Consider the following 11,107-nt stretch of genomic DNA (forward strand, 5'->3'; position numbering starts at 1 on the left):
AAAAAAAAAACTAATCATACGAAGAAGGAAGAAGCAGGGAGAAAAAAAAAAAAAAAAAAAAAAACAAGAAATAATGCTGGTGAATTGGGTTATAATGATCTTGCATAAACCACATCAAACTCCATCATTTTATTTTATTTTTAAACAAATGCACCACTTTATAGAGCAGGATTTGCTTCTATTATTTGTTACATGTGCAGTCAGGCCTTTGAACAGGCAAGATGGCATCTTTATCCATCTGGGTTTTCCTTCGCTTGAACAGAAGAGGGTAAGGAGGGAGGAGAAGAAGAAGAAGAAGAAGAAGAAGAAAGTAAGAAAGGACGTAGCAGAGGAACGACCAGAATCGTAGGCAGCCTCCGAGCAGAAGAGACGATGCAGCAGAGGGAGAGGGCGCTTTCTTTTGTGCGACCAGAAGAGGGAAAGAGGGAGAAGAAGAAGAATAAATTTAAGTTTTTTTACTATTTTGGTCGATCCGGCCCGGTCGATTTTTCAAACCAAAATTTAGACCGTTTTCTTCGGTCTTGTATTATCTACCATACACGTGGCCAACACCAAGTGTCAAAATCGTAACCAGCCTCTGCCAGGCTCCGCCAGTAAATGACACAGCAGAGGAGCTCGATCCCTGTTATGGATTAGATGCTCAACTTTAATGAGCATGTGCTCATACGTCCTAAAATCGAGGGTAAAAACTTCATTTCATTTTCTGTCATAAGAAAAGCGAGCATAAACCCATCTCTGCTCCATCCCTACCCGCAACCTTGCCAGACTCCATTGCCCTCCCTGCACACATGTGGACTGTGATGGCTCCCCGGTCTCAACTCCATTGCGCTCCCTGCACACACAAGGCTTCACACAGCCTTGGTTACACTCCCAAGTCCCAACTCAGACAGAAGTAAGAAAAATATGAGACTCGGGAGACAAAGCAGAGGAAAAATTCTCCAAAAAGATAAGCAATTTGGAGTCTCAATGGCCCCATCAAACACAGATTAGAAAATCTTATTCAGGGAGTGAAGGAGACCAGTGTTGGAATCATCCAAAATTAATTCAAAAGAAGCTCCATGACCCATTTAACTCAAAGACTGGTCAGCTGTACTTAGAACGGCCCCATCAAACCCGGGTGAAAAATCTTTTTCAGGAGGAGAAGCTTGGTTTAGAGAAGCAACTGAGATAGAGAGAGGAAATGAATGAAAAGGCCAACTTGCAGCGTCCAGCCCACACAAGTCCTGATAATGAGAATTGATAGGGGTTTCCCACATTTGCAAGCTCCACCAGACCTCCCTTAATTTTCCATTTTCTCCCTTATTAGGGCTAGGGTTTCCTCTCTCAGTGAAACCCACATTGATTCCATGAGATTTTCATTCAATAACCCGACTTCTTGCTTGACCATTTATGATGGATATAGTCAAATTAGAGGCCTTTGAAGGCCTTATAGCCAGTCTTGGGTGCTTGTCAGCAAGAATAAGACTCAAAAGGGACACTGCCTGAGAGAATTTACCATGATCCTAATTGCCTCGGTGACTTGAATCCATTTGTAATCTTTTCTTATCGTGATCATAATTGGCCACAACGCAGGCCGGCAGAAACCATGGTCACCTGGCAGTCTAACCGGTTGCAGGTCCTGGAAGGACCGGCATCTAGAATCTCGCTAACTAAAACAATATATCAGAAACTTTGTTACAGTTTTGAGTTTACAAAGGAGAAGGAGAAGGAGAAATGGAAAGAAATTGAAAGGAAAATGGGTGAAGGGTGAATTTCTTCATCCTCCAATTAAACTACGAATGAGCTTTGTTGGTTTGGACATTTCTTCAGAAAACTATTCTGCCCATAGGGATACAAAACCTATTTCTCGTCCTATATTATGTCTAGTTGTTACCAATCAATTTTTATGTTTAGATCGAAAATGATTGTCGTTATTGATTTTTTATAAATAGGTCATAAACAAGAACTTAAATGATACCAAAGACAGCCTTACAGCCTTAATTATCTGGTTCTTTACCGTTCCTATGTTTAAAAAAAAAAAAAAAAAAAAAAAAAAAAAGAGAAACAATCAATAAATCCTAAACTCTACTGCCTGACCCTAAACTCACACCCAAAGCTGTGAACTCATATCCACTGTGGACCTTTTCAAATCCTGAGTTATTCTTCTTTCATGCTGCTCGCTAATAATAACCCAACAAAATTGCTAAGGTATATATGGATTTTCATTTTTTTTTATCTATTTGCTAAAGGCAAGATTATCTAACAACCTTAAAATCTTAACCTTAAACCCTCAACCATCAAACTCTCAAAACCAAACCACGAATTCGTGTCCGCCAATACACTTGAGCTACATTTCATATGTACCTTTAATTGTAAAATATTCCTTTATCCCTATTAATAGCACGACATACTTCAAAAGGATCTCCCATAAACTAGGTATTGGTTCTTCTTCATTCATGTAATTACCAAAAGTGAAACAATCTGAAAACCCTAACCCTAAAGCCATCAATTAAACAAATCTCAATGACCTCATTTCTGCCAATGCTATGACTGCTAATTAGGTTTAAAGGTTGAGTGAAGCCCAGATGTTGTTCTTGTTGTCATGTGTCTTATAATGCATTACTTGTCCCAAAGAATATAGAATACATAGCACTAAACAGACAGAATAAATAGAAAGCATATAAGTTACACAAAGATATTTGATTGAGGGCAATTGCATTATTGTAAAGCCTAGGCACCCTAGGCGTGCAGTATATGAATATATGTAATATAGCAATGATTACTAAATATAATTATGCTTATATGCGAAAGAGAAGCCTTATCAATGCAATATGATATAATTGTGCCAATAATAACCTAATATGAGAAAATCAGCATATAATAAACAAATTATAGGATATAATGTAAGAATATTAATTGAAAAAAAAGCAATAAACATAAATTAAGGTAAAAGCATTTTGTAGCCTTGGACCCAAGAAAAATCCTGGATGCCTAGGCGGTCCCTAGGTGACGCTTTGACAACCATGGGAGAAATTTTATTAAAGTGAATCAAAATATGAAAAGATTCCTATGGTGCATCCAAAAACCAATCATAGTTGTATTGTTTGCTTATCTCAAATAAACCAAAAAGATTATGATGGTGCCTCTGAAACCAAATCAGACTCATTGTCTAGTAAATTCATTTTAGCATCACTTAAGTGGCGTACAATTAGATATTTGGACAAGTCGAAAAACTTGTAACCATACATTAGAAATTATCACATGGAAACTGTTACTATAGACTAGTTCCAACAGGATAGATGAGAATGATCATCTGATAACATTTTTACTCTTGCATTATTAGAGAGGTCATTATTTGAGGGGTTTCCTAATGTTAGATAAATTTGACTACTTTTATTAGATGTATTGGGACCTGATAACCACCCATCATTTGTTGGGTCCTACTCTCAGATCAAGTTGCTGAGATTATCCTGACTTCCCATGATTTATTTGAATTATATTATAGAGGATGGTCTACGAATCTACCTCAACTAAACTTGGTCCCAACTTTGAAAGGGCTATAGGAAAAATGTAAGTTAGATATTTTAGATAATCTATGCATGTTAATACCAGAAAGTAGATCCAATTGATAAATCGGCGAATACGTTGGAGCCAATTCCTCTAATTGTGTGTTAGTTTTTTGGCTTAGGATACTGATATGTGGAAGTCTGCTATGACATAATTTTGAAAACCAAGTAAAAGCTTAAAGTACATCCACTGAAATTGTCACAATGACAGTATAGTTTCTCCATGTTGAACATACGAACGGGGTTTTTGATATGATAGCTTTCATGAACCTTAGCTTTTGACTTTTCCTCTCTATTTTTTTTGGGGGGGGGGGGGGGGGGGGGGTGGTGTGCCTAAGAGAGAGGTCATTTTTTTCATCTGTTTTGATGGATAAGACAAGTAATGAGGAGTAAAGGAATGTTTTTCTTGGTTTTTTCCTCTCAAAGTATGCTACTTATGTACACCACAATCAGGCCTCTACAACATTATATAAAACCTTTGATATCACATTAATTTTTCAAGTCTAGTGACAAGTGCGACTAACTTCTGATATGTTACTATTGAATTATGCATTATTGTAATAATGGGTTTTAGGGGTTATATCCAAACGAACCCTTAAGCCCTTAGGGACTACTTATTTCGCTATAAATAGAGGAGGACTATGCTCATTATTGCACATGTCCATATTTCCCCAAATCTTCAGTTAACTTATTTGCTAGAGGTAATTTTCTTTCTAGTGCAGGAGCTAGTAGTTTTGTTTGTGGTCTGACCTATTTCATCACAGCTTTCATATAGGAAATTCAAAATAGTTAGTTGTTGGAAGCGGCCACCTCTTGACATTATGATCATTCAATTATTCATCTATGTAAAAGAGAGAGAGAGAGAGAGAGAGAGAGAGAGAGAGAGAGAGAGAGAGAGAGAGAGAGAGAGAGAGAGAGAGAGAGTCCATGTTAGATTGGGGTTGCCCGCTTCTATTCTTTATATAGAGCTCAAATCAGTTATTACAATCCTATTACAAGTAAGATATAAGTCCTACTAGGAATAGGAATCCAAAACATAATAGAGAACTAACATAGGCTTACTAGCTTCTAATTTAGACATCAATCCTAGTTGATCCAGGACAATCCTAGTTGTACTATGAAAACACCAAGGGAGGAGCCTGCGGTTTGCATAAGACTCTTCCTCCCCTTTTCACAAAGGACTTCTAACACTTTACCACTCCCCATCGATGTTAATCATGCCCAGTTTGCTAGAAATATAGTCCACTCTATCGCTCCCCAAAGACTTAGTGAAAACATCGGCAAGTTGTTCTCTTGTGCGAACATGACTCATAAAAATAACTCTTTGTTGTAGCTTCTCTCGAACAAAGTGACAGTCAACTTCAATATGTTTTGTCCTCTCATGGAACATTGGATTAGATGCAATATGGATCGTAGCTTGGTTATCACACCACAACTGCATTGATGAAGAGCATTCAAACCCAAGTTTTGTCAACAATTGCTTTACCCATATCAGCTCATAAGTGACATGAGCCATGGCACGATACTCAGACTCTGCCCAAGACCTAGCCACAACAATCTTCTTCTTGCTCTTCCAAGACACAAGATTACCACCAACAAACGTACAATACCCAGTAGTTGATCACCTATCAATAGGAGATCCAGCCCAATCAACATCACAAAAACCCTCAATGCGACCATGTCCATGATCGGTGTAAAGCAACCTACAATCTGGAGCCTTCTTGAGATATTGTAGATTACGAATAATAGCATCCCAATGAGATGTTCGTGGAGATGAAAGAAACTGATTCGAAACACTAACAGGAAAGGCAATATCAGGCATAGTCACTGTCAAATAATTAAGTTTTCCTACCAATGTTCTATACTTCTCAGGATCATCTAACAAGTCACCAGTTTCAATTGTAAGCTTCACATTTGGATCCATAGGAGTATCCAAATGCTTGGACCCTAACATTCCAGTCTCTATCAGCAAATTTAGAACATATTTCCTCTGAGAGAGGGAAATACCTTTTCTTGATTGAGCAACCTCAATTCCCAAGAAATACTTCAACCGTCCTAGATCCTTGGTCTGAAACTTCTATTGTAGATGTGTTTTCAAACTTTGAATCCCTTTAATATCATCTCCAGTGATGATGATATCATCAACATAAACAACAAGAAATATCCTTCCTGTGCCAGACTTATGATAGAACGCCGAATGATCACTATCACACCTTGATAGACTAAACTCACGAGCCACATCAGTGAACCTACCAAACCACACTTGAGGAGACTGCTTCAAACCATACAACGATTTCTTTAGTTTTCACACCATACCAGACTTTCCCTGAGCAACAAACCCTAGTGGTTGCTCCATATTAACCTCTTCATGTAAATCACCATTAAGAAAAACATTCTTCACATCGAGTTGATATAATGGCCAATGAGAAGATGCAGCAGAGATATCAGGATACGAATAGAAGCCAATTGGCCATGGGAGAAAAAAAGTGTCCAGATAATCAACCCCATACACCTGTGCATAACTCTTGGCCACTAACTGAGCCTTTAATCAAGCAAGAGAACCATCGGGGTTAATTTAACAACATAGACCAATCGACAACCAATAGCGGACTTACTAGGAGGTAATGGTACAAGATCCCAAGTGTGATTTGTATCCAAAGCTAATAACTCCTCTTCCACAGCTGTCCTTCATCCAGGACTAGACAAAGCCTCTACAATAGAATTAGAAACAGGATGACAAGATAAAGTGGAAAGACAAGTATGAAAAGAAGAAGACAGACCACAATAAGAAACAAAATTGAAAATTGGATGTTGGGTACAACAACGAACCCGCTCACGTTGTGCAATGGGAACATCAATATTAGAAATGGAAATACCTGGGTCAACGACCGTAGACTAAGATGACGAGATAGGAACCATAGATACAGGGATGTGGAATCTGTACAAGGACGACGAGTGTAGATGATCGTACCGACTAGTGGTGGAGGCACAACTGTGGAAGGTGGTGGCACCGCTGGTGGGCTGGTGGTGCCACCCCTATATCTACAATAACCTGCGGAGAATAATTTTGAATAACATATAGGGGAAGATCATCATCCATGTCAGACACAACAACGAACTCATTGAGGTACGAAACAAACTCAAAGAAGGATACACCAGCAGTAACAAAATATTTTTGAAGTGTAGGGCAATAACAACAATAACCTTTTTGAGTACGTGAGTAACCCAAAAAAATACACTTAAGAGCATGTCCACCTTTGACAATCTGGGATGATGATCACGAATAAAGCAAACACAATCAATAATACGATGAGGAGGAATAAATAAAGGGTCAGAAGGAAACAACAGAGATTGGGGAATAGCACCCTGTAATAATGATAAGGCATATGATTTATAAGATAACAAGCGGTTAAGACTGCATCTGACCAAAACAGTTTGGACACTTTCATCTCAAACAAAAGAGATCGAGCAACCTTTATTAAATGCCTATTTTTTCGCTCAGCAACACCATTTTGTTAGGGTGTTTTTGAGCAGGCAGATTAGTGTATCATACCACATCCAACTATAAACTGAGAGAAAGGACCGGAAAAGTGTTCCCTTGGCATTATCATTTCGTAAAACCTTGATAGTGACATTAAATTGATTCTGAATTTCAGCAACAAAGGCACAAAAAATAGAAAGTAACTTTGAACGATGCTTCAAGTAACTCTAAAATAGTCACCAACAAAAGTAACAAAATATCGAAATCCTAATTTGGAAATAATGGGACAAGGACCCCATACATCCGAATGAACAAAAAAAAATGTGTGTAGACCATTTATTGACTCTAGGTGGATATCTTTTGCGGTGAAGCTTCCCAAACTGACACGACTCACAATCTTAAGTGAAAATAGAACGGAAACAAGGATCAAGCTTTTATAAACTCTGCGAAGACGTATGCCCTACTCGACATGGATTTGATGGGGATTGAGAATACTTGAACATACAACAGAAGTAGAATTGTCTTCAAATAGATAAAGCCCCCCAACTCTACGACCTCTACCAATCTTCTGCTTCGTCATAAGATCCTGAAAGACACGTGAATCAGGAGGAAAATTATAGAAAAGTTATAAGCTTGAGTAAACTTACTCACAGATAAAAGGTTAAACGGAAAATTGGATAACAGAAAAACAGATGACAACGACAGAGAAGAGTTAAGATGAATATTTCCAGTGCCTTTGACTTTGACAACAGATCCATTAGCCAATGTGGCAGTAGCAAAAGACTTTTGAAAGGAGGAAAATATATTTGACATACCACACATATGATCAGATGCGCCTGAATCAATTATCCGGGGTCGAGAAGAAGAAAACCGTGTAGTAGCATTACCTTTCTGGACAAAAGTAACAGTGGAATGTTGACGAGAAAGAGTCTAAAATTGAGTATACTGTGTAAATTCTTCATCTGTCATCTTGACCATTTTTCCTTCAGATTGTCCAGGCTAAGAAGACTCAGTAACTGATGCTGAATTAGCAAACTGTTTTTGAGGAGGTTTCCCATGAAGTTTTCAACAAAAGCATTGGATATGTCCTGGTTTACCACAATGGTAGCATATTCTTGCTGCCCTTGAATTATCTGAAGTATTGGAAGTACTAGAAGGTTGACCCTTATTACTTCCACTGCCAGTATTACGAAGCCCACCTCGATTATTATTCTGAGATACAAGAGTAGAGCTCTCCGCTGGTGTAGGTGTAGGATCATGAGAATTTTCTCGAGCTACTCGTAAGACTCGAGAAAAGGTATCTGTAAGAGAGGCCAGTTTATCACCTCCAAGAATTTGAGACCGGACACCATCATACTTTGGTCCAAAGTCCACCCAAGAAACCCATAACTACGAATTGTTCCCGTTGGTTTTGCATCTTCTCAACATCACTACTGATAGGAAATAAAGAGTTCAACTCCTTGTACATCCTCTTGAAATCAGAAAAGTATTTAGTCAGAGGTCGACTCTTCCGATCAACCCTACAAAAATCCTGAGATAACTCATAATTATAGGAAATGTTGTTCTGTCCAAAATATAGAACGTTCAGATAATCTCACAACTCCTTCATAGTATCGATGTGAGTAACAATATCAATGATAGAGTTATCCATCGAGTTCAACAGCTGACCCAAAATACGTGGATCAATAGTGTCCCACGTAGCATCCTTAGCAGGTTTCCCCTTTGTTAGATGATTCTGCTGTTCACGGCTAGTTAACACCAACTGTACAATTTTCTTTCGTTGTTGATAATTGGCAGCTCCTTCAAGTTTCTTCTTTGTAATTCTATGAGAAGATGAGGATATCGCCTCAGTAACATCATTTTTTGGCTCAGTGTCAGCCATTAAAGCAAAGGAGAATTACCAGAGAACAGAAAATCAGAAAACAAATCACACAATCGATTGATCGTATGTAACTGACCAATCCTAATAGAAGAACAACTGAATTGTAGATGAAAATTCCCAAAATCACCAAATCAGGAAGAATTAGCTCAAATCACAAAACCCTATTTCAGGCCAATCTAGGGTTACCTGCTGTTTGGGCTGTAGGGCTCTGATGGAGCTAAAAAATGGATCGAGTGTTGCTGGGTAGGTGGGTAGAAAACCTCAGAAGGGTTTTTCAAACTGAGCTCTAAACAGAAAGATATGACCAAAACCGATTTTGGTAGAGTGCCAAAACCCTGACAGCTTTGATCGATTTTTTCACCTCTTGAATACTTCAATCTTTAATCCAGAAAACCAAACCAGTAACCACTAGAAATTACTTAGAGCTAATCCTTCACACCATATGATTGATTACAACTTAAACAATACTTCATTCATAAATCTAGCAAACTAGGAAATGAAACCACCTGTTCTACAAATCGTGGAGCCTAGGGAGAACCAGTAACAACATGTGATGGAGAGAGGGGTTGTTACCGATGGGAGAAGAAAGAGCTTTGATCAATTTTTTCTTGAGGATCAAGGCTCTGACACCATGTAAAATAAAAAGAGAGAAAAAGAGAGAGTCTTGCGATTTGTGTAAGGGAGTCTCAATAGTTAGATTGGGGCTACCCACTTCTATTCTTTAAATGGAGCTCAAATCAGTTATTACAAGTAAGATATAAGTCCTACTAGGAATAGGAATCCAAAACTTAATAGAAAACGAACATAAGTGTACTACTTCTAATTTAGACATCAGTCCTAATTGAACTAGGACATTCCTAGTTGTACTAGGAAAACACTAAGGGAGGAGTCCCTCCCTCCCCTTTTCACAATGGGCTTCTAATAATCTAATTAATTTATGTCAACACTGTTTTAAAGAGATGTTTGTGGTGCATCTAGTGTGCATATTTCAACTCCTTGATTCTTACATTAATAGCTTGGGCTTGGTTACATTCACCCTATTCTTCCATTTCACTCTATTTAAGGCCATATCTACTATTTAACTTAGAAGCATTTAGATCATTCCACAGTCCACCCAAGTCATTTTCTGCTTTCTCCTATTTTTTTGAAATTGCACTATATCGCCCACTGCATTGGTGGGTCTTGATCGCACGACTGAAGCATCTCAGTTGGTTTTCCCTCATTTAATAGGTGCAGAAGGATATTCTCTTTTTAGCTGTTCCTTTTTAGATTTTCCGATTTTAATATATTTGATATTGCCATTGCAGAAATCAAGTGTGGTTCTGGAGTTGATATATCAGATGTTCAAAGGAACCTACAAAATCTTTACGAATACAATGTCTTGCTGAGGAAAAAGTTTTCTGCGGCTCAGTCAATGCTTCAAGATTTAGCAGCGAAATTTACAATCAATGATAGCAAAATATGAATGCATCCTGGAGTTATCTAGTTGCATCTTTTGATGGAAGAACTGGCTCCCTCTCCCTCAACTATGGTTCTTCAAGTGTGCCAAGTGGTTGTTGAATTTTCTAGTGATGCTCGTCTCTTCAGATGGTTCTGTCAAAGAACAAGTTACTGGTGGAGCTAGTTCTTTGTAATAATGTGGCAGGGGCTACAGGGGCATGAAATGGTACCAGAAGGGTACTCAAGTTATACATAATGCTTTTTGAAGCAACGAAGGAAAGAATTGGGAGACAATGCCTTCTCATGGTGGTAGTGACTTGTGAGCAATACATATATGAAAGAAAAAAAAAAGGTGCATGGATAGGGAATTCTTAATGCAATTTAAGACATGTATCACATATGCTTGGATGAAGACCGCGCAAAATTTACTGGATGGTTGTAGCCACTCAACATCGAAAAATTTTGCCAAAAATTCTATGAAGATTGTCCAAGAGAATGCAATTCTTAGGATCCATAGGATAACTTATCCAACATGACTGTAACATTCACATATTCATTCGACTAAGTGTTTACCATTCATGGACATCTCAATCATTCTTCAAAAAGGTTGCTACTAATCTTTAACTCTAAACTCCTAAATGTATAGCATTCTGTGACTAAGGATTCTCAAAGTCGCCAAAGATAAATAAATCATTATTTAAGAAAGAACAAAAAAAAAAATAAAGAAAAAGAAGTCTGAAAGGTAGTGTGACTCATAAG

At 38.0% G+C, this 11,107-nt stretch overlaps 1 long non-coding RNA gene across 4 annotated transcripts in view; it reads left to right on the forward strand.

Moving 5' to 3' along the window:
• Positions 1-10,234, forward strand: part of LOC122085630 — a 26,482-nt gene extending 16,248 nt beyond the window's left edge. The window contains exon 3 of one of the 4 annotated variants that reach the window (XR_006142178.1): positions 10,216-10,234. This is a non-coding gene — a long non-coding RNA (uncharacterized LOC122085630). Of the gene's footprint in view, positions 1-200; positions 756-10,215 lie in introns of those variants that run through there. The other 3 variants (XR_006142176.1, XR_006142172.1, XR_006142174.1) reach the window with 3 other exon arrangements.
• Positions 10,235-11,107: the final 873 nt, after the last annotated feature.

The sequence above is a fragment of the Macadamia integrifolia genome, chromosome 8 (assembly GCF_013358625.1).
Source record: "Macadamia integrifolia cultivar HAES 741 chromosome 8, SCU_Mint_v3, whole genome shotgun sequence".
NCBI lineage: Eukaryota > Viridiplantae > Streptophyta > Magnoliopsida > Proteales > Proteaceae > Macadamia > Macadamia integrifolia.